This window comes from Mustelus asterias, chromosome 14 (assembly GCF_964213995.1).
Source record: "Mustelus asterias chromosome 14, sMusAst1.hap1.1, whole genome shotgun sequence".
In the NCBI taxonomy this organism is placed as follows: Eukaryota; Metazoa; Chordata; class Chondrichthyes; order Carcharhiniformes; family Triakidae; genus Mustelus; species Mustelus asterias.
In genome coordinates this window covers 89394443-89418508 of record NC_135814.1, presented here as the reverse complement: position 1 = coordinate 89418508, position 24066 = coordinate 89394443, and the positions used below count along the sequence as shown (strand labels likewise).

At 45.7% G+C, this 24066-nt stretch overlaps 1 protein-coding gene and 1 long non-coding RNA gene across 4 annotated transcripts in view; one reads left to right on the top strand and one right to left on the bottom strand.

Moving 5' to 3' along the window:
* The window catches only part of LOC144503866 (islet cell autoantigen 1-like protein), a 106291-nt gene extending 92558 nt beyond the window's left edge, over positions 1-13733 (bottom strand). For 2 of the 3 annotated variants that reach the window (XM_078228871.1, XM_078228873.1), the window contains exon 1: positions 13451-13733. The gene's annotated coding sequence lies outside the window, so the exon portion shown is untranslated. Of the gene's footprint in view, positions 1-11388; positions 11620-13450 lie in introns of all 3 variants that reach the window. The other variant, XM_078228872.1, reaches the window with a different exon arrangement.
* The window catches only part of LOC144503867 (uncharacterized), a 208978-nt gene that overhangs the window by 55012 nt on the left and 129900 nt on the right, over positions 1-24066 (top strand). The gene's annotated exons all lie outside the window — the stretch shown is intronic.

Sequence of the window (24066 nt, the reverse complement as noted above, 5' to 3'; positions counted from 1 at the left end):
CACTAGGCTCTGCTTCCAGTCGATTTTTGTCAGTTCCTCCCTCATGCGCCTGTAATTACCTTTATTTAACTGTAGAACCTTCACATCTGATTCTGCCTTCCTTCTTTCAAATTGCAGACTGAATTCTACCATATTATGATCACTGCTTCCTAAGTGTTCCCTTACTTTAAGATCTTTTATCACGTCTGGCTCATTACATAACACTAAGTCCAGAATAGCCTGTTCCCTCGTGGGCTCCATCACAAGCTGTTCCAAAAAGCCATCCTGTAAACATTCAATGAATTCCCTTTCTTTGGGTCCACTGGCAACATTATTTACCCAGTCCACCTGCATATTGAAATCCCCCATGATCACTGTGACCTTGCCTTTCTGACATGCCCTTTCTATTTCGTGGTGCATTTTGTGCCCCTGGTCCTGACCACTGTCAGGAGGCCTGTACATAACTCCCATTATGGTTTTTTTGCCTTTGTGGTTCCTCAACTCTACCCACACAGACTTCACATCGTCTGACCCTATGTCGTTGAGTGCTATTGATTTAATTTCATTTCTAATTAACAAGGCAACCCCGCCCCCTCTACCCACCTCTCTGTCTTTTCGATAGGTTGTGAATCCCTGGATGTTTAACTGCCAGTCCTGAACCCCCTGCAACCACGTCTCTGTGATGCCTACCACATCATACCTGCCAGTCACAATCTGGGCCACAAGCTCATCTACCTTGTTCCGGACACCGCGGGCATTTAAATATAGCACCTTTAATTCCCTATTGACCGTCCCTTTTTGTTTTCGTAGTGTGGTGGACCTTGGTTTACTGAGCCTTTCCAGACATTGTGTCATATTTTGTGAGATGGGGACTATCGTAACCTCTCCTGAGCGCTGTCTTTTCGTGATTTTATGTAATCCTAAGCAGCTACGCTTCCCACTGATTCCTTCACCTCTTGGTTCCCTGACTTTCCCTAGTTTAAAGTCCTATTGACCACCTTATTTACTCTCTTCGCCAGAACACTGATCCCAGCTCGGTCCAGGTGGAGACCATCCCAACGGTATAGGTCCCCCCTGCCCCAAAACTGATGCCAGTGTCCCATGAAAAAGAACCTCTCTTTCCCACACCACTCTTTCAGCCACGTGTTAACTTCCCTTATTCTTGCCTCCCTATGCCAATTTGCACGTGGCTCGGGCAGTAATCCGGAGATTATGACCCTTGAGGACCTGTTTTTTAATTTGAATCCTAGCTCTTTATAATCTCTAAACAGGTCCTCTTTCCTAGACTTGCCTATGTTGTTGGTACCAACATGGACCACAACAACTGGATCCTCCCCCTCCCAGGAAACACAGCAGGCAACATGCACAGCAAACTCCACAAACAGCAATGTGATAACAGCCAGATTATTTGTTTTTGTGATGTGGATTGTGGGATAAATATTGATCAGGAAACTGGAGTTAATTGCTCTGCCCCTGGAACTTTATGACTCGGGAGGTGGGTGTGTTACCAACCGAGCCACATTTAGCAAATTTCCATTCTAATGGTACAATTGCTGAGTCAAGAAAACGTTGCAAGATTATGACTAACACTTTTACAATTTCCTCACCCACTTCCTTTATATAAGAAATCTCACAACATCTGATGAAGGAGCAGTGCTCCGAAAGCTCGTGATTCCAAATAAATCTGTTGGGCTTTAACCTGGTGTTGTGAGATTTCTTACTGTGTCCACTCCAGTCCAACGCCGGCCTCTCCACATCATGGCTACTTCTTTTAATAACCTGCAGTGAAAACAATCTTTGTTCTGGAGATTTAACTGTCTGAAGTCCCATTATTTTCTCTGTTACAATATTGTTATCGATTTTGGTTCCAGTATGTTCCTCCCCGATTTATTTTTAGTTTCCAATTTATCACTAATATTAAGTGGGCAGCATGGTGGCACAGTGGTTAGCACTACTGCCTCACAGCGCCAGGGACCAGGGTTCGATTCCCAGCTTGGGTCACTGTCTGTGTGGAGTTTGCACTTTCTCCCCCTTTCCACGTGGGTTTCCCCCGGGTGCTGCGGTTTCTTCCCACACTCCAAAGGTGTGCAGGTTAGGTGGATTGGCCATGCTAAATTGACCCTTGTCAGGGGGACTAGCTAGGGTAAATGCATGGTGTTATGGGGATAGGGTCTGGGTGGGATTGTGGTCAGTGCAGACTTGATGGGCCGAATGGCCTCCTTCTGCATTGTAGAATTCTATGATTCTATAAATTCTCTTCCACGATTGTCAAACTGATGAATGTAGTATTAGCAGATACAGGTCATGAGGATGCATTACAGGTGAATACAGATCTGTGACTGTTACAGCAAAGAGATACAGTAATGGTGGGAATAAGTGAATACAGATCTTTCGTTGGTGGTGACTATATTTGGTTCACTGTGATTTCCCTCCCCCACCCCGTTCATATCACTGTTGAGCCTGTATATCTCTGCTGGAGACAGTCCGTGGGTGGATAACAGATCAGTTACATTAAGCTGCATTTAAATAATTCATTGAGCACCAGTTTTGGTGAACAATATCAATAAATATACACTGACTTCTTTCAGAAGTTTAACAAAATCCGGTATGCTGGAAAACAAAAGAATTTGCTAACAGGTCTGTCAACTTGCAAAGAAAGAGTTTGGGTGGAGCTCAGATCTAAAAATATCTCACCCAAAATATTCACCTAATTCTGATTAGCTAGAACCTGAGTGTACAATGGAGAGTAGTCAGCATAGACTTCAAAAGGAAAGGTCATATTTGTCCAACCCTACTAAATATTTAGAAAAAATGACAAAGAGTAAATAAAAGGAATGGAGTAGACGTAATATATTTGAATTTCTAAAAGCCTTTGATAAGATTCTGAATTGTAAACTCATGACTAAGATTAGAGATGTTGAGATGAGGCAATAAGCAGAATGGGTAGAAAGCTTGCTACAAAACAGGACACAGAGAATGGAGGACAGTGGTAGGTTCTTCGGACCTGGGTTCAAATCATGCCACGGCAGATGGTGGAATTTGAATTCAATTTTAAAAATCTGGAATTAAGGATCTACTGATGACCATGAAACCATTGTCGATTGTCGGAAAAGCCCATCTGGTTCACTAATGTCCTTTAGGGAAGGAAATCTGACCTACATGTGACTCCAGAGCCACAACAACGTGGTTGACTCTCAGCTGCCCTCAGGCAACTAGGGACGTGCAATAAATGCTGGCCAGCCAGCGACACCCACATCCCATGAATGAATTTTTAAAAAACGGGTCTGCCAGTTCCCAGTCGTGACTACAGTGAACAATATTTATTCCCCTCATTATATTGTCTCCTATCTGTACCACATTCCTCTTCACTCTCACCACTTGAATGGCATCCTTCACTCATGCAGGAAAGTGAGCCTTGGTCCTCCAGAGACTCTTTCTTTATTCAAGGGATGTGGATGTTGCTGGCTAGACCAGCCTTTATTGCCAATCTTTAACCGCCCTTGAGAAGGTGGTGGTGAACTGCCTTCCTGAACCGCTGCAGTCCACGTGTAGGTACATCCACAGTGCTGTTAGGAAGGGAATTCCAGGATTTTGACTCAGTGACAGTGAAGGAACGATTATATAGTTCCAAGTCAGAACAGTGAGTGGCTTGGTGGGGAACCTCCAGGTGGTGGTGTTCCTATATATCTGCTGCCTTTGTCCTTCTAGATGATAGTGGTCGTGGGTTTGGAGATGCCAGTCAAGCAGCCTGCTTTGTCCTGGATGGTGTCAAGTTTCCTGAGTGTTGTTAGAGCTGCACTCATCCAAGCAGGTGGAGAGTATTCCATTACACTCCTGACTTGTGCCTTGTACATTGTGGACAGGCTTTGGGAGTCAGGAGCCGAATTACTCTCCACAGGATTCCTAGCCTTTGACCTATTCCAGGAACCACAGTATTTATACGGCTAGTCCAGTTAAGTTTCTGATCAATGGTAATCCCCAGGATGGTGAGACTAGGGCATTGATAATGGAAAATAAGAAAATGGCAGATGAATTTCTGTCAATCTTCACTATAGAAAAGTGGTGGGGCCACATGCGGCCCATCTGGGTTCTGAGTGTAGCCCACAGGACATGTTGTTGACCGTTGCCCATGCGCAGAGTTGCCACATTCTGCTGGTTTCCATCCACATACTTTTTTCCTACCAGTATGGCTGAAGTGATTCACATGTAAAGCAAAGGCAAGTGAAGTGAGGTGCGTGCTGATTGCACACAACATTGACTCTGAGAGCCATGCACTCCCATTGCGTCCAACCAAGCGTAATATTTTTGTGTCTACCACATGAAGTTGATGACAGTTCTATTAATATATGAATGATTCAGCATTTTCTATAACTTATGAAAAATGTACTAAATGTATTCCATCTTTTTCTAGTCAACAAAAAAGGGAGACAGAAAGCAGAAACTATATCTGTCTTGGGAAATGCAGGAATCTATTATTAAGGAAGTTATGGCGGGGCACTTGGAAAATCTCAATGCAATCAGGCACAGTCAACATGGTTTTGCAAAAGCGAAGTCATCGTTGACTAAATTATTGGAGTTCTCTGAGAAAGTAGGAAACAATGTTGATAAAGTGGAACATGTGGATGAAGTGCATTTTGATTAACAGAAGGCACTGAGCAAGTGTCACATCAAAAGTTACTGCACAAAATAAGAGCTCATGGTGTAGCAGGTACTATATTAGCATAGACATTGGTTAACTAACAGGGAACAAAATGTAGGCAAAAATGGGTCATTTTCGGGTTGGCAGGATGTAATGACTGGACTGTCACAACGATCATTGTTTGGGCCTTCACTCATTATAATTTATATCAATGACTTGGATTATGGAACCAATTGTATGGTTTCTAAATTTGCTGATGCCACAAAGATAGGCAGGAAAGTAGCTTGTGAAGATGACATAAGGAATCTGTAAAGGGCGTTGATAGATGAAGCGAGTGAGAAAAAAATTGGCAGATGGAGGATAATGTGGTAAAATGAACTAGTCCATTTTGGCAGGAAGAACAGAAAATGGAGAGAGATTGCAGAACTCAGAGGGATCTGGGTACATGAATCACAAAAGTTAATATGCAGCTACAGCAAGTGAATAGGAAGGAAATGGAATGTTGTTTATTGTAAGGGAAATGTAATAGAATGTAGGGATGCTTTGCTACAGTTGTACAGGGCAGCGCTGAGACCACATCAGGAGTATTGTGAAAGGGTTAGGCCTCCTTATTCAAGGGCAGAACTGTATTGGATGCAGTTCAGAGAAAGTTGACATGGCTGATTCCTGGGGGGTGTTATGAGGAAAGTATGGGCCTGAGGTGATCTCATTGAAACATGCAAGATTCTGAGGGGTAAGTTAAAAGGTAATGTCACCATGGTCCCAGATGACCAAAGGCCGCTTTCCCCTTTGAGGAAGACAGCTGACTGGTGGTGATTTAACTTGAGGATCACCATACCTCAGGCAAGGGGCAAGGTCGAGAAGGCAGGTCTTTATGAATAACCTCAGCCAGTATGGGAATTGAACCCGCAAGGTTGGCATTGCTCTGCATCACAAACCAGCTTTCCAATCAACTGAGCTAACCAACCATCTGAGGGTTCTTGACAGGGTAGATGCTGAAAGGATGTTTCCCCTTGTGGGAGAGACTAGAACTAGGGCATTAACTTAAGATGGAGATGACAAGAATTTTCTCTCAGAGGGCCGTAGTAGGAAACTGGAGCACCTGGAGGAAACTCATGCAGACATGGGGAGAACGTGCAAACTCCACAGTCAGCCAAGGTCAGAATTGAACTCGGGTCCCTGGTGCTGTGAGGCACTGGTGCAGCTAACCATTGTGCTGCCCACTGTCAGAGGTATATTTCACAGGCAGCACCCTCCCCTCTCCTCCCCCAATCCCAGATGCATGCTCCATATGGTATAACCACTACATCTAACAGGCCTTTATTCTGGGCTTGTCTCTCTGAGGCAGAGGTGGATAGATTCTTGACTAACAAGCGAGTCAAAGGGTATTGGGGATAGGTGGCAGAACATGGAGTTGAGGCCACAAGGGCCAAAATCAGATCAGCCATGATCTTATCAAATGGTGAAGCAAGCTCGAAGGGCCAAATGGCCTACTCCTGATCCTAATTTGTATGTTCATGTGTAATTTAACTGAAGGAATAGTGAGTTATATCTCCAAGTATACAGATGTCACCAAGTTAGGAGGGACATTAAATAGTGCAGATAGAGCCAGAAAAGATAAAGCAGAGCATTTCCTAAATAGTGAGAAACGAGGGGAGGTGTGAAGAGATTTGGGATTTCAAGTACATAAATCACTAAAAGCTAGTTTTCAGAGTCAAAAACAATTGAAAGGATTAGGGAATGTTGGCCTTTATCTCAAGGGGACTGAAGTACAAAGGCAAGGAAATTATTCTTCAGTTGCACAGGGTTTTGACCAGATCACATCTGAAATACTGTTCCAGGCACTGCACCTCAGGAAGGATATACTGGCTTGTAGACAGATTCACCAGGGCTTAGAGGGTTAAATTATGGGATTAGTTGCATGAACTACTCCTTTGAATACATGATATGGAATGGTGAACTGATAAAATTCTTTAGAATTAGTGTGGATACAGAGAAACTATTTCCGCTGGTGGGGGAATTAAGCTCAAGGGGACATAACGCTAAAATTAGAGTCAGGGCAATCAGAAGCCAAACCAGAAAGCTAAATTTCACACAAAAGGTAGTAGAAATGATGAGCTCTCTCTGCCAACAGCTATGGATGTTGGAACAATGAGAACTTTCAAAATTGAGATCAATAGATTTCTGTTTGGTAATATTATCAAATGATACGGAGCAAAGGTGAGAAAATGGAGGTGAGTTGCAGGTCAGCTGTAATTTAAGTTGTGAGGAGAACGTACAGAGTCTGCAAGGAGATAGAGAGAGGTGCAGTGATTTGGCTAATGGAGTATAACATGAGAAAATATGAGGTTGTTCACTTTGGGAAGAACAGAAAAGGGGCGGCACGGTGGCACAGTGGTTAGCACTGCTGCCTCACAGCACCAGGGACCCGGGTTTGATTCCCAGCTTGGGTCACTGTCTGTGTGGAGTTTGCACATTCTCCCCGTGTCTGCGTGGGTTTCCTCCAGGTGCTCCGGTTTCCTCCCACACTCCAAAGCTGGTTAGGTGGATTGGCCATGTTAAATTCTCCCTCAGTATACTCAAACACTTGCCAGAGTGTGGGGACTAGGGGATTTTTATAGTAACTTCATTGCAGTGTGAATGCACGCCTACTTGTGACTAATAAATAAACTTTAAAAACTTTTTTAAAAGTTAAAGTTTATTTATTAGTCACAAGTAAGGCTCACATTAACCTTGCAATGAAGTTACTGTAAAAATCCTCTAGTCGCCACACTCCAGTGCCTGTTCGGGTCAATGCACCCTAACCAGCACGTCTTTCAGACCGTGGGAGGAAACCGGAGCACCCGGAGGAAACCCATGCAGACACGGGGAAACGTGCAAAGTCCACACACACAGTGACCCAAGCCGGGAATTGAACCCGGGTCCCTGGCACTGTGAGGCAGCAGTGCTAACCACTGTGCTACAGAATATTATTTAAACGGGGAGAGACTACAGCAAAAATGTTACCATGCAGGTACAGCAAGTAATTAGGATGGCAAATGGAACGTTGGCCAACATCGTGAAAGGATGGAATATAAAAGTAGGGGAGTATAAAGGGTTGGTGAGGCCACACAGAGTACTGTGTACAGATCTGGTCTTCCTATTGAAGAAGGAATATATACTTGCATTAGAAGCAGTTCATAGAAGGTTCACTAGGTGATTCCTAGATGAAGGGGCTTACTTCTGAGGAAAGGTTGAGTCTATACTCAGTGGAGTTTAGAAGAACGAGAGCTGGTCTTATTGAAACACACAAGATTCTGATGGGACTTGACAGTGTAGATGTTTATCCATGTGGGGAAACCGAGAATGAGGCGGCATAGTTTCAGAATAAATAATGGCCCCGGGAGGAATTTCTTCTCTCAGAGGATCATTAAACTTTGGAATTCTCTACCTCAGAAAGCAATGGAGGCTGGGTCATTGAATATATTTAAGGCCAAGTTAGGCAGATTTTTGATCTCCAAGGGAGTTTGTCGGGGCAGGCATAAAAGTGAAGCTAAGACCACAATGAGAACACACAGGATTTAACTGAATGCTACTCAATGATTAACACACCCATATAAGCCAGTACTGTACCTCAGAGTTATACAGAGACAGACTGTACCCACCACTACTGTACCCTAATGTTATACAGTGATAGACCTGTACCCACCACTACTGTACTCTAATGTTATACAGTGATAGACCTGTACCCACCAGTACTGTACCCCAGTGTTATACAGTGACAGACCTGTACCCACCAGTACTGTACCCCAGTGTTATACAGTGACAGACCTGTACCCACCAGTACTGTATCCCAGTGTTATATAGTGACAGACCTGTATCCACCAGTACTGTACCCCAGTGTTATATAGTGACAGACCTGTACCCACCAGCACTGTGCCCCAGTGTTATACAGTGACAGACCTGCACCCACCAGTACTGTACCCCAGTGTTATACAGTGACAGACCTGTACCCACCAGTACTGTACCCCAGTGTTATATAGTGACAGACCTGTACCCACCAGCACTGTGCCCCAGTGTTATACGGGGACAGACCTGTACCCACCATCAGTACTGTACCCCATTGTTATATAATGACAGACCTGTACCCACCAGTACTGTACCCCAGTGTTATATAGTGACAGACCTGTACCCACCAGCACTGTGCCCCAGTGTTATACGGGGACAGACCTGTACCCACCATCAGTACGGTACCCCATTGTTATATAATGACAGACCCGTACCCACCAGTACTGTACCCCAGTGTTATACAGGGACAGACCTGTACCCACCAGTACTGTACCCCAGTGTTATACAGAGACAGACCCATATCTACTAATGCTGCACCAGAGTTTTGTTGCTCAAATGCTCTCTCTCAAGAAGCATCCTAAATTGGAAGCACATGATCTGAACTTCCTTTTTATTAAATTGGATTTCATGAGGCCATTTTGGTGAGTCAGCTCCTGATATCTCTGCTGTTAAATCGCATCAGTGTCTGCTATTGGTACACCTGTTGATTCATTGGGCTGTGTGAACCAGACTTTACAGCCGGAACACTAGCAGCAAGCACAAGGAGCCTGGAATCTGATTTAAAGCTGAACACTGACATTATAATCAGATTGCTGGGTGTTTTTCACAGCTCAAATGGAGATAAATTACAAAAACATCACCCCAGTGACAACACTGTTACCGTACAATGGGATTAAACCTTCAAATCATTCTAGAATATTGGTTACTATGATATCATCATAAGAATGAGACCGAACCTTTTATAAACCAGCAGCAAATGTCTTTACAAATATTGAACTGTTAATAAGTTTGATGTTGTTGCAGTGTTAACAATAGCCATGTTGTCCTTTTAATTGCTCTGTGGTAAGGGCATTAACCAACCCAGCCCATAAAGACAACAATTTAGATTTATATAGCACCTTGGATGTAATAAAATGTCCCAAGGTACTTCACAGGAGCTTTATGAAGCAAAATTTGACACTGAAGCAACATTAAGAGGGTCGATGAAAACCTTGCTCAATGAGGTAGGTTACAAGGAGAAAAGGTCTTGAAAGAGAGGTTTTGGGAGGGAATTTCAGAGTTTGGGGCCCAGGCAGCAAAGGCATATCCACCAACGGTGAAGCGATTAAAATTCAGGACTCAGATTTAGAGGTGCAGAGAGATCTCAGAGGATCATGGGGCTTGTGAAGATTGCAGAGATGGCGAGGGGCGAGGCTACAAAAGGATCTGAAAACAAGGACGAGAATTTTAAAGTCAAGACATTGTTGGACCAGGAGCCAATCAGGCCAAATAACAAAAGCTTTTATTCATCCAGCACCATCCCTGACCTCAGTACATCCTGAACCACTTTACAGCCAATGAAGTAGTTTTGAAACATTGTCAGCGTTGTAATGCAGAGTTTAAAAATTCAAAGGTGCTACTTTTCTGTGTGTAGTGGGTCAAATGGTCGAGAACTTCATGTTCCTAGGTGTCCAGATCACCAACAACCTGTCCTGGTCCCTCCATGCCAACACTATAGTTAAGAAAGCTCACCAATGCCTCTACTTTCTCAGAAGGCTAAGGAAATATAGCACGCCCTCCACGACTCTCACCAACGTTTACAGATGCACCATAGGAAGCATTCTTTCTGGTTGTATCACAGCTTGGTATGGCTCCTGCTCTGTCCAAGACTGCAAGATACTGCAAAGGATCATGAACGAAGCTCATTCCATCACTCAAACCAGCCTCTCATCCATTGACTCTGTCTACACTTCCAGCTGCCTTGGAAAAGCAGCCAGCATAATTAAGGACCCCACGCAACATGATTACTCTCTACCACCTTCTTCCATCAGGAAAAAGATACAAAAGTCTGAGGTCATGTACCCACCCGACTCAAGAGCAGCTCCTTCCCTGCTGCTATCAGATTTTTGAATGGACCTTCCTCGTATTAAGTTGATCTTTCTCAATACCCTAGCTATGACTGTAACGCTACATTCTGCACTGTCTCATTTCCTTCTCTATGTATGGTATGCTTTGTCTGTATAGCGTGCAAGAAACAAGACTTTTCACTGTATACTAATACATGTGACAATAATAAATCAAATCATAGACCTGAGAAAGCACTTGAAACAACTTGTGCCCAGCAAGCTCAAACACCAATGAGATAAATGATCATCATAGAATCCCTACAGGCCATTTGGCTCATCAAATCTGCACTGACCACAATCCCACCCAGGCCCTATACCCGTAATCTCACATCTTTACCCTGCTAATCCCTCCAACCTACGCATCCTGGGACACGAAGGGCAATTTAGCACAGCCAACGCACCTAACCCGCACATCTTTGGACTGTGGGAGGAAACCGGAGCACCCGGAGGAAACCCATGCAGACACTGGGAGAATGTGCAAACTCCACACAGTCACCCAAGCCGGGAATCGAACCCGGGTCCCTGGCGCTGTGAGGCAGCAGTGCTAACCACTGTGCCACCGTGCCGCCGGATCAGATAATCCATCTGATCAATTACTGGTGTACTTTAATGTGGGATAAATTGGGCAGTACACCAGGGGCACTCCGCTGTTCTTCTTAGAAGGTGTCATTAGGTCTTTAACATCCATCTAAAAGAACAGACACATCCAAAAAAACTGCCTTCCAAAAAATATGACAAAGCAGCATTCCCTCAGTACTGAACAGGGGTGTCAACTTGGGTATGTGTTCAAATCCACTTTTTTTTTTAGCTCAGACTATTTAAATCTAAAAGGCTTACCCGTTAAATTTAAAGCTGTAGAATTCACAATAATCCCTGGAAATTGGATATATTAGCTAATGGATGTAAAACAGATAGCTGTTTGAAGAATTGTCAGGACTCAGTTTGGGGCTGTTTCTAATTTACATTAACATATTTGAATTCACATATGCAAAGCAAATTAGACAAACTGGCAGTTGACCAAACCAAGAGGGCGAGTGGCATTGGAGGAGTCAGCACAAAAAAGAGAGTCTATAAAATAAAAGCAAATAAAATGATGTCAGCAAAAATTTACAACAACTTGCACTTATCACCTTTAACATAGCAAATTATCTGAGAGGCATTTCACACAAGCATTACTAAACAAAATTTGACACTGAGCCACATAAAGAAATATTAGGAAAGATGACCAAAGAGCTGGGTTTGAAGGAAATTCCTGAAGGAGGGAAGAGAGGTAAGGAGATAGGGAGGTTTATGGGTGGAATTCCAGATTTTATAGGCTAAGGCAACTGAAAACACAGCTGCCAATGGTAGAGCAATTAAAATAGGGATGCACGAGCGGCCAGAATTGGCAGAACACAGAGTGTGTCATCAAGGTAAAATCACCACAGTCCCAGATGACCACAGGGCTGTGACTGGTAGTGATTTAACCTGGAGATCACCACACCTCAGGCGATCGGCAAGGTTAAGGAGGCAGGGTCTTCATGAATTAGGGGTGGCACAGTGGTTAGCACTGCTGCCTCACAGCACCAGGAACCCAGGTTTGATTATGGCCTCGGGTGACTGTGTGGAGTTTGCACGTTCTCCCCGTGTCTGCGTGGCTATCCTCCAGGTGCTCCAGTTTCCTTCCACAGTCCAAAGATGTGCAGGTTAGGTTGATTGGCCATGCTAAATTGCCCCTTAGTGTCAGGGAGATTAAAAGGGGAAATACATGGGGTTATGAGGATAGGGCCTGAGTGGGATTGTGGTCGGTGCAGACCTGATGGGCCGAATGGCCCCCTTCTGCACTGTAGGGATTCAATGATTCTCCATCTAATAACCTCAGCCGGTGCTGAGAATTGAACCCACGCTGTTGGCGTCGCTTTGCATCACTAACCAGCTGTCCAGCCAACTGAGCAGAGTGTTGTAAGGTCAGGGGTGGGAGGAGAGTGTGAAGAGATGTTAAAACATAGATGAGGTTTTTAAAACTGAGGCAAAGGCAGACCCCGGGGGGGGGGTTGGGTCAATGGTGATCGGTGAGCGGGACTTTGTGCCAGGTGGGGGACAGAGGGTGAGGGTTTGGGTCAGGCTGGTGGAAAGTACAATGTGGGGGGAGCAGCCAGGAGTCCAGAGGAATAGACAAGGGTCGAGTAAAGGTGTTTCCAGCTGTCAATAGCTCCTGGGGGCAGGAATAGGAGGATCTGTCCCACTCAGATCACCACTAACCAGCCTGGCAGTCTCAGCACCAAAGGAAATAGTTTCCACCTCCCTGATCAAATCCTGAGTCATCTCAAACTCATCACCCCAACAATCTCCAAATGAATACAAGACAAGTCTCCCCAGTACTCTGGGGAATCCACACAGCTCTCCCTCCCAGGCCAGTCCCTCCCAGGCCAGTCCCTCCCAGGCCAGTCCCTCCCAGGCCAGTCCCTCCCAGGCCAGTGCCTCCCAGGCCAGTGCCACCCAGGCCAGTGCCACCCAGGCCAGTGCCACCCAGGCCAGTGCCTGCCAGGCCAGTGCCTCCCAGGCCACTGCCTCCCAAACCAGTGCAACCCAGGTCAGTGCCACCCAGGTCAGTGCCTCCCAGGCCAGTGCCACCCAGGTCAGTGCCTCCCAGGCCAGTGCCACCCAAACCAGTGCAACCCAGGCCAGTGCCCGCCAGGCCAGTGCCTCCCAGGCCAGTGCCACCCAGGCCAGTGCCTCCACCCTGACTGGGACACAGTGACTGGGACACAGTGACAGGGACACAGTGACAGGGACACAGTGACTGGGACAATTTCAATCACAGTATTCTCTCCCCCCGGGTTTCGATGTTATTTATTTAGAGCCGCGACCTGAAGAATATTAAAGGGAGGGAGGATGAGATCCGCCCTCCCACATTCACCTGCTCCAGCTTTGCAGCCGTGCCCACCGGGCTGCAGCTCCACGTCAAGCCCAGGCCCCGCTCCCTCCGACAGGCCACGGCGCCGATTGCCGGCTTCAGGCCAGACTGCCAGGCACCCTCCCCGCGGGACAAGCTGACAGTGGCCGGCGTTACTGACACGGCGATGGCCGTCTTCTCAACTGACGGGGGCGATTTCTCGCTGTTTCCATCAGAAGGTCCACTTCAGAGCCGCTGGAACAGGATGTGATGTCGGTTCCTCCAGTCGCGGAGAGGCGCTGCGCCTCAGACGAGTCCTCCGGTCGCAGGGTGACGCTGCTATGGGGAGAGTCCTCCGGCCGCGAGGGGACGCTGCGGTGGGGATGAGTCCTCCGGCCTCGGGGTGGCACTGCAGTGGCGATAAGGCCTCCGGCCTTGGGGTGACGCTGCCGTGGGACGAATACTCGGCGCTGCGGTGGGAATAAGTCCTCCGGCCATGGGGTGGCGCTGTGGTGGAGACGAGTCCTCCTGCCGCGGGGTGGCGCTGCAGCGGGGAATGAGTCCTCCGGCCACGGAGTGGTGCTGCGGCAGAGAATTATCCTCCAGCCGGGGGGGGGGGGGGTGGCGCTACTGTGCGTAGAGTCCTCCGGCCGCAGAGTGGCGCTGCAGTGGGGAATGAGTCCTCCGGCCGCAGAGTGGCGCTGCAGTGGGGAATGGGTCCTCCGGCCGCGGAGTGGCGCTGCTATATAAAGTGGAATGGAAGAAAGTAGTGCTGGTGTGTTGAGAAAATGTTTGGGCTAATGTCTAGGAAAGAGTAATAAAGACTTTGGCCATAGTTTCCTTGTTCTTCACAATTTCCTTTCCTCCTGTAAAATTAATTTTTTGAGGTTATGTTCTTGGGTACTAGTTTCTTTACTGATAATTCAGCAGGAATCTGTTGCTAATTTGAGAGTGGACAGTGGAAATCTAGATTTTCTGACTGGTGCCATTTCAATTTTGACCTTAACCTTGACCTTAATGAGTTATTATGGACGTTGTAACAATATAAATCAAAAAAATCTGGGCTCGAGTTTCATGGCACACTAGATAGATGACCTTAGAGCCAAGCCTAATCCTCTCCACTCATCCAGTGTCTAATTTCACACACACTTTCTAAAATGAATCCATGATTATCTTAGTGTTTCCCATGAATTAAAAATTAATGTGGACACTGCTGCAAAGAAAACAGGAGAATAAAAAATATAGGAATGTTAGAGAACATTGTGAGATTTTTTCAATTTATTAGAATGCATTTATTAGAAATGGAAAGGTGAAGGAGAAAGATTATAGGAAACAGGTCATGTGCTGAAAGCTCTGGAAATACATTCACAGTAAGAAGTCTCACAGGTTAAAGTCCAACAGGTTTACTTTTTGAGGTTCTACCTGTCCCAAGTGTTGCGGAGGATGGGTCTGGCCACATTGCCGTGGAACGCTCCAAGTAGTTGGACCGTACCGCAGCACCTGTCCTTCGTGGAGAAATTTTTCCGCAAACACACCCTTGACCACATGGCGATCAAGCAGTGGTCAGTACGTAATGTCCTTGAGGCCCTGAGAGAAAAGGAGACGGCAGATCCTGTCGGATGATTCCCTGAGCAGACAGTCAGTGTCATCTGGCAGAATGCCTCATCACCAGAACTCACAAACAAATACCAAGACCTGGCTTGGCTGGTGGTGAGAAGGGCACTCCCCGTCAGATCCTTTATGCACGCTCGAGGTCTCAACCTCACCGCACGCTGCCCTCGAAGCGGCTGCGGGGCTGATGAGACAGTCGCACACCTCCTTGTGGAATGTGCCTTTGCAAAGAAGGTCTGGAGTGAGATGCAGTGGTATTTGTCGCAGTTCGTCCCGAGCAGCTCGGTGACGCAGGACTCTGTGCTCTACGGGCTGTTTCCGGGGACACACACCGAGACAAATATCAACTGCTGCTGGAGGGTCATCAACTCGGTGAAGGACGCACTTTGGTCCGCCCGAAACTTGCTGATCTTCCAGTTGAAAGATTTGTCCTCGACCGAGTGTTGCAGACTGGCACATTCCAAGGTCCAGGACTACGTGCTGAGGGACGCGCTCAAGCTTGGGGCAGCCGCCGCAAAGGCACAATGGGGAAAGGCCACAGTGTAAAGCGTCTCAACCGAGGCAGACCGAGGGCCGGGTAACTGCAGAATACCCTCAGCCTGCGTAACTGTGTGCCAACCTGAAAAATAACAGCACACAGTAAACTCTGATGTATGTATATAGTTTAAAGTTTTGAAATGTAATGAATGCAATGTTGTGTAAATAAGCATTGTATAGGACTTAAAAATGACCTTTTTTGCACTGTTTTGTAATTTTTGGATTTGTCGTATTGCAATGGTTTATTTGAGAGTTTTTTAATGAATAAAGTATATTTTTGAAATTTAAAAAAAGAGGTTTATTTGGTAGCACAAGCCACTAAACCTGTTGGACTTTAACCTGGTGTTGTGAGACTTCTTACTGTGTTTACCCCAGTCCAACGTCGGCATCTCCACACCATGGCTACCATCAACACCGCAAACTGTCGGCTCCAAGTGGAGAGGATCTCCAAGAAGATCGCGCATATCGACACAGACATCAAATTTCTGCATAGTGGCTTGTGCTACCAAATAAACCTGTTGGACTTTAACTGGTGTTGTGAGACTTCTTACTGTGTTTACCCCAGTCCAACACCGGCATCTCCACATCATGAAATACATTCAACCAGAGTTGGCAATTCTTCTCACTTATCTCTCTAATCAGATTTCTGATTCTAACACAGCATCAAGGTCACAAGCAACATTCTTTCAGACTGAGATGTTAATCCTCCTTATCCTTCTTAAACTGTCTGCAACCTTTGTCACGTGCAATTCCATCCCCTCCAACCATTCTCCATTTTCTAGATTGATCACACGATCCTTGCTTAAGTTTCCACACCAATCTATGATGGTGGCAGCCAAAGCATCTCCAACAATGGCTCCTCTTCTCATTCCTGGACTACTACCACTGGGGATTCTCAAAGATCTAACATTGGCCTTCCCTTCCCCCTCTGACCCTTGGTGACGACCCACAGACTTGTGTTCAGCTTTTATGTGTGTGCTAATGACACACAGCCCTAAACACCACCTCTCTCGAACCATCCACTGCCTCTTGTATTGCCAGATTGCTTGTCTGACATCATTTTCCAGCCGCGCTCACCCCAACAACGGAAAATCCCGCCCAAGGTCAACGGACCTTTGCATGGTCTGTGTCCCGCCCTCCACGATTCCCGGGACGGGCAGGACATGAAAATTCTGCCCCAAATCTTTGATGAGCAGAAATTTACTTCAGATAGGGATTTGGGAGACAAAGTCATTGCCAGAATTCTCCGGCTGTTCACACCGGTGGGATTCTCCAGTCCCCCCAGCAGCGGAACCCTGCCTGCGGGTTTCCTGCCAGCATGGGCTGGCGTTGATGGGAATTCCCATTGACAGCAGCTGGACCGGAGAATCCCACCACTAGCAAACAATGCGCCACCTCCCAGCAGAGGGAAACACACAGCTGAGAGGCCAGAGAATCTCGCCCATTATCTTTGGCCCCACTATAAAGTCTGCCTCTGCCAGCGATTTCATCCACTTCCCCTGTCACTATCTCAGGTTCAATCAGATGGTTCAGCTCAGAGCTGATCTTACAGTCTGATATTCTGCTGATATGTATGTCTCTGCCCTCTGCTTTTTGTGAATCCCTCATGCATTTTTTTAGATCTCTAGGCTCGATTATTCAAATGTTCCCCTGGCTATTCTTCCATTCTCCATCTGCTGGAAATTTCAATATCGATTTCCTATCCAGATCCACACACATTCAAGTAATCGGAGCGGCACAGTGGTTAGCATGGCTGCCTCACAGCGCCAGGGACCCGGGTGACTGTGTGGCGTTTTCACATTCTCCCTGTATCTGTGTGGGTTTCCTCCACGGGATCCAGTTTCCTCCCACACTCCAAAGATGTGCGGGTTAGGTGGATTGGCCACGCTAAATTGATCCTTAGTGTCGGGGGGATTAGCAAGGTAAATACGTGGATTATCAGGGTAAATACATGCAGTTATGGGGATAGGACCTGGATGGGATTGTTGTCGGTGCAGACTCGATGGGCCGAATGGCCTCCTTCTGCACTGTAGGGATTCTATGATGATCTACATTGACTAGCAGTCCATTAATACTTCAAATTTCTATCCTTGTTTTCTAATATAATCTGTAACATCCTACAGCTCAGGAACACCTCCCATTCACCCAACTCTCTCCTCCCCAGCACCTAATTCCATGGAAATCTTTCTTCTTCTGATTCTTCTTCCCCTTTTCATTTGCCCCACAATGGAGGCGGTGCCTTCAGCCACCGAGGTGTCATATTCTTAAAGTTCCTCCCTAAATCCTTTAGAGGAAAGAATTACAAAGACTCACAACTCTTTGAGTGAAGAGGTAGACAGGCAGAGAGGGAATTCCAGAGGGTGAGGCCTGGGCAATTGAAGGCACAACCACCAATGGTGGAGCAATTATAACTGGGAAAACACAAAAGGCCAGAATTAAAGGATTTGTGCCAATATTTTGGAATGTTGTGAGATTGAAGGAAATTACAGAACTTGGGAGGGGAAGTAAATGTGAAGCCTGAAAGCTGTGTTGCCAGCCTGGTGCCAGGATTAAGGATATCTACTTGGTGCTGGAGGGGAACTTGAAGTGGCAGGGGAAAGATCCAGATGTCATGCTCCATGTGGCTACCAACAAAATGGCCAGGACTAAGAAAGAGGTTCTGCTAAGGATGTATGAGCAGCTGGGAGCTAAATTACAAAGCAGAACTACAAACATAATAACTTCTGGATTACTATCTGAGCCATGAGCAAATTTGACATGGGGTAGCTTCTCTTGAAGGAGACCATTTATGCATTATGATGGGTGATTTACAGAGTGAGGAGAGAGAAGAAACTATAAAATTGAGATGGTACAAGGTGATGCAAGAGAGTTGAGACCAGCTGATGAAAAGTGTGGTCCACAAAATGGGTTGTGTGAATGTTTATAAGGACAAAGAAAAGAATGGGGAGGCAGAGGGTTCAGGGAAGATGTTCTGGAAAGGCTGTGCTATCAACAGAAGGGCAAAGGGGAGCCACAAAGATCCAGATAGGAGAGAATCAAAGAATATGGTGAATGGGGGCAATTCACAAAAGATGTAGAGTGGGCCAAGGCTGTGGAAAAGTTTGAAGATGGAGACATGGATTTTAAATTGAATATGATGGTGTATTGGGACCCAGCAAGAATGGAGAAGATGGGTGGTTGGGACTAAATGCAGGACCGGATATACGAAGGGTGATACTTTGGAGTTAATGGTGACTAAGAAGGGTGCTATTGGAGTAAAAGGGCACAGTGCCAGTGCAGCTGCCTACTCTAATGTTGCTCTGGCTAGCCTTCCATCTTACATCCTGCATAAACTTGAGGTCTGCCAAATTCCTGCTGCCTGTATCCTAACTCGTACCAAGTCCCATTCACCCATCATTGCCCAACATTGCAATTTAAAAATTCTCATCCTTCTTTTCAAATCCTTCCATTACCTCACCCTTCAGCAATCCAGCAGAGACATTGAGTGGGATTGTCCAGCCGTGCACACCCCAAAACCAGGAACTCCCGCCCAAGGTCAACGGATATTTGCATGGTCCAGCCCCCCCCATCTGCTACGACTCCCATGGCGGGCAAGACAGGAAATATTCCCCCCTGTTGAATCTAACAGACAAGCATCCAGCTCAGATCAAGCAAACTACACAATGGCGTGCAACACTCCAAGTGCTACAGGAAGTAGTGTTGACAGGATGGCCTGAGACCATCCAGGGCACTCCTGGTGTAAGAGAGTATTGGGCAGACAGAGATGAAGTGGTTGCCTTAGATGACATCTTGTGCAAAGGAACTAGAGTCATTAGGCGGGATTCTCCAGCGTCGTTCACCCCAAAACCAGAAAATCCCTCCCAAGGTCTATGGTTCGCCCCTCACCCGATACGATTCCAGTGGCGGGTAGAACGGGAAAATTTGCCCCATTACCCCTATCATAGAATCCCTAAAGAGCAGAAGGAGGCCATTCAGTCCATTGAGCCTGCGCTGACAACAACCCTACCCAAGCCCTATCCCCGTAACCTCATGTATTTATCCTGCTAAACCCCCTGACACTAAGGGGCAATTTACCATGGCCAATCAACATAACCCACACATCTTTGGACTGTGGGAAGAAACCGGAGCACCCGGAGGAAACCCACGCAGACACAGGGAGAACATGCAAACTCCACACAGTGACCTGAGGCTGGAATTGAACCTGGGTCCCTGGAGCTGTGAGGCAGCAGTGCTAACCACTGTGCCACCCAAAAGAGATGAGAAATGAGATGCTGATGCACATCCATGCAAGCCATCAAGGAATTGATTCTAGTCTGAGGAAAGCAAGTGAAGTGCTCTCCTGGTCAAACACGAGCAATTAGGTGAAGGACCACAGCAGCCAGTGCAGTGCGTGTAATGAACATCAAGCTAAGCAAGCTAAATGCCTCAGGACCTCCCAGACAGACCATGGATGAAGCTTGAAGTTTGACCTTTTCACTCTCTTCAGAACTGATCATCTTGCTGCAGTCAACGACTATTCGGACTGCCGGGAGTAGAGAAGCTGACGTCAATGACTGCCAGTGAGATGGGAGAAAGCGATGGCACACTTCATCATCATGACATTCCTGACAGTGTGATGAGTGACAATGGCCCTCACTGCAGAATTCAGACACGTCACAAATGATTGGGAGATTCAGCATAAGACATCGTCCACACACTATCCACAGTCAAATGGAAAGGCCGAGGTAGTGGTGAAAATTACCAAAGGGATCATCGTAAAATTGAGTAGATCCAGCACGGATGTGTCCAAGGTGATCTTAGTGTGGAAAAACACACCTACTATATATGAACATATGAATTAGGAGGAGTAGGCCATTCAGCCCCTCAAGTCTGTCCAGCTCTCCAATAGGATCATGGCTGATCTAATTGTAACATCAGCTCCGCATTCCCAATAACCTTTCACCCCCTGCTTATCAAGATTCTATGTACTTCTGCCTTAAAGATATTCAAAGTCTCTGCCTCAACCACCTTTTGAGGAAGAGAAATCCAAAGTCTCACAACATTTTGAGAGAAAGATTTTATCCTCCTCTCTGTCTTATTTTTAAACAGCGACCCTCTAGTTCTAGATTTTCCCAGAATGAGTTTCAGTACGGCACCGAGGAAATGCTATACGGGTCCATCTTTTGACTGAGATGTCAAATTCAGGCCTCATCTCCTCTTTCAGGAGGATGTAAAAAAAATCCCACTCCCCAGTGGAATTATCCCCAGTGTCCTGGCCAATGTTTGTCCCTCAGCCAACATCGCAAAAACAGATGATCTGATCACATTGTTGTTTGTGGGAGTTTGCTCTATTCAAGTTTCCTGCCACATTCCTGATGCTACATCAGTGGCTGCACTTTAAAAGTATTTTATTGGCCTAAAACACTTTGGAACATCCTGAAGATTGGGAAAGGTGCCAGATTGTCAAGGCAGGCTGTTCTGTTGTGTGGGTCATCACAACTGAACACAATCTTATAAAAAACAAATAAATCCTATGATTGTGCTCCGCTAAAAAGATCCTGATGTTAGAATAGCTCGGTTTGCAATAAATGGCTACTAGGGTGAGGTGACAAAAACAGGGAAGATTGGAAAATTACTCATTGAACCTGATTACTGATTTAATAAGCACAATGTTAATTTGAAAGCAATGCTTGGTTCTGAAAGGGTTGATTCTGAAAAATGTAACACCTTAGAATCAGTTTCCAATTTCACTATGAACTGTAATATGATAAGCTGTCTCAGCTGCTTAAGGCAGTGAGGAGTTGAGTCACACAGACTAGGCATGGCTCAGGTTTAGTCCACAGTCTGTGTGGTTAACTGGCCTTGACCCAGGCATTAGCGTGGGCACCATGACTGACCTCAGTGCTCTTGGGTAGGGAGTGGAGAAGTGGATTTCAGACTTGGATCACTATCCCACGGGAAATCCCCTGAGTGAGGACAGCTGTGCTAACCCACCTACATTCATCATGGTTAGGTGGACTGGCCATGCTAAATTACCCCCTAATGTCCCAAGATGTGTCGGTTAGGGAGATTAGCAGGGTAAATACTTGGGATTACAGGGAACAGGTCTGGGTGGGATTACCCCTCAGTGTCAGGGGGATTACGTGGGGTTTCAAGGTTAGGGCCTGGGTGGGATTGTTGTCAATGCAGATTCAATGGGCCGAATGGCCTCCTTCTGCACTGTAGGGATTCTATGATTCTATTATCTCGGCTTACTCACATGCAGTGGCCTGTTGCATGTGATATCCCAGTACATCAGTCTTTGTGGGGAGTAAAAGAGATGGCAAAATTAAAGAAAATAGCCAGACTTAAATTATCCTTCCACTTTTACATTGACTGGGAGCAAAGACAATCCTCATCTTTCTTTTTATATGTACCTTATAGCTGTCTGGTTTTAACTAAACTAAACCAAAGTATTTACAATAAATAGAGCATGGATGTGAGGGGCAAATTGGTTAAAGTTGATTGAGAAATTAAATTAAAAGCAATGACGGTAGATAATCAACTATTTCTTGATGAATCAATATTCTATGCAGCAACTAAAATCTCCTTGGGAAATCTGATCCACCTATGGTTAACTAAAGGGATTCAACAATGAGGAAGAATAGGAACAAGAATAGACCAATAGAACAGCAACAAGCTGAAAATGTATAATCTGGATCTAATTTATAGATTTGTTTGGGGTAGATTTTGTTTGGGGAATGGGGATGTCTTACTGAGTTCAGTTATTGGGGATGTAGTTTGTAGGAGGGGGAATTTCTAGATAAAACTGTGTTTGTGTGTCCTATATAATTATAGTCCTGTTCGTGTATATTTGTCTTTTCTTTAATAAATTGTCTTTAGTAATTGGTACACCACAACTGGACTACTTATTGTCATGGGCGGTTTGAATGAACCTCAAACATTTCAAAAAACAATAATATACACGCCAAAAACTCGCAGATAACATAGATGTGTGAGTTAGGTTGATTACCCATGGTAATTTGCCCCTTAGTGTCAGGGGGATTAACATGGCGTGATGGGGATAGGGTGGGATTGTTGTTGCTGCAGGCTCAATGGGCCAAATGGTCTCCTTCTGCACTGTGGGGATTCTGTGATTCGATGCTTCCATAAAATCATCCACTGTGAAATAAACATTGACACTTACAGCTGAGGCAAGTGAGCCGCCACAAAGTGAACCTGCTGAATTGCCACGTAAGGGAACTGAGGCTCTGCCATACCCTGCTGTGTGGTCAAAAATGGCATTTGAGGAGTTCAGAAATAAAAAATTACTGAATCTTTGTTTTGGGTGGTAAACATTGGTGCACAGTACGTCATGACATTTCCAATTTGAAACTGTATTCAGCAAGGAGTTAACACCTCTCGAAACTCGGCCTCTCGTGAAATATCCTCATCCAGAAAGAATAGAGAGAAGAGCTGGAGGAGAGGAGCCCCTGCAAAAATAAGTCAACACAAGAAATCTGCACGTCATATGGAGACTGGGAAAAATTCAAACCACGGATAAGAATGAAACTCTTCTTAATCTGAATGCCAAAAGTGAACAAGTGGCATTTGAAACAACCACTCGTGTATTCCGTACAGCTTACTACATTGCCAAAACAAGCCAACAACTCAAAACAAGTGACCACAAGAGCCTCACTGACCTACAGCAAATCAATGGAATTGAAATGAGGTGCTTCTTGCGTAGTCTGTGTAGACATAATCAATCATATACCCAGGGTGGCACAGTGGTTAGCACTGCTGCCTCACAGCACCAGGGACCCGGATTCGATTCCCGGCTTGGGTCACTGTCTGTGTGGACTCTGCACATTCTCCCCGTGACTGCGTGGGTTTCCTCCGGGTGCTCCGGTTTCCTCCCACAGTCCGAAAGAAGTGCTGCTTAGGTGCATTGGCCATGCTAAATTCTGCCTCAGTGTACCCGAACAGGGGTTGGAGTGTGGCGACTAGAGGATTTTCATTGTAACTTCATTGTAGTGTTAATGTAAGCCGACTTGTGATACTAATAAAAAAATAATAAATAAGCTTGAAATGAAAAAGAAAATTGTCAATAAAATTATCAACAATACGTCAAAAATTACTGTACTTGAATTAACTACTCTCGCTGGGATCTCCACTCTCATTGTTTGTTTGGGAGCCAGTATCGATGGAATTATGAGGCCAATTAAAGCCATTAAAGGGGAAATTTTTAAATGTTTGTTGCATTGTAGGTTTCCTAAAGAAATATTATTTAAAGTTAAATTATTAGTCACAAGATAATGGTTGGAATGTGAGTCTTTTCGGGTAATCAAATCTTGACAAGTACAGACAGTGTGAGTGGAGCGGGGGATAATGACAGGTTAAAGAGGTGTGAATTGTCTCAAGCCAGGACGGTTAGTAGGAGTTTGCAAGTTCAGGCCAAATGGTGTGGGTTACACATAGTGTGACATAAACCCAAAATCCCGGTTGAGGCCATCCTCATGCATGTGGGACTTGGC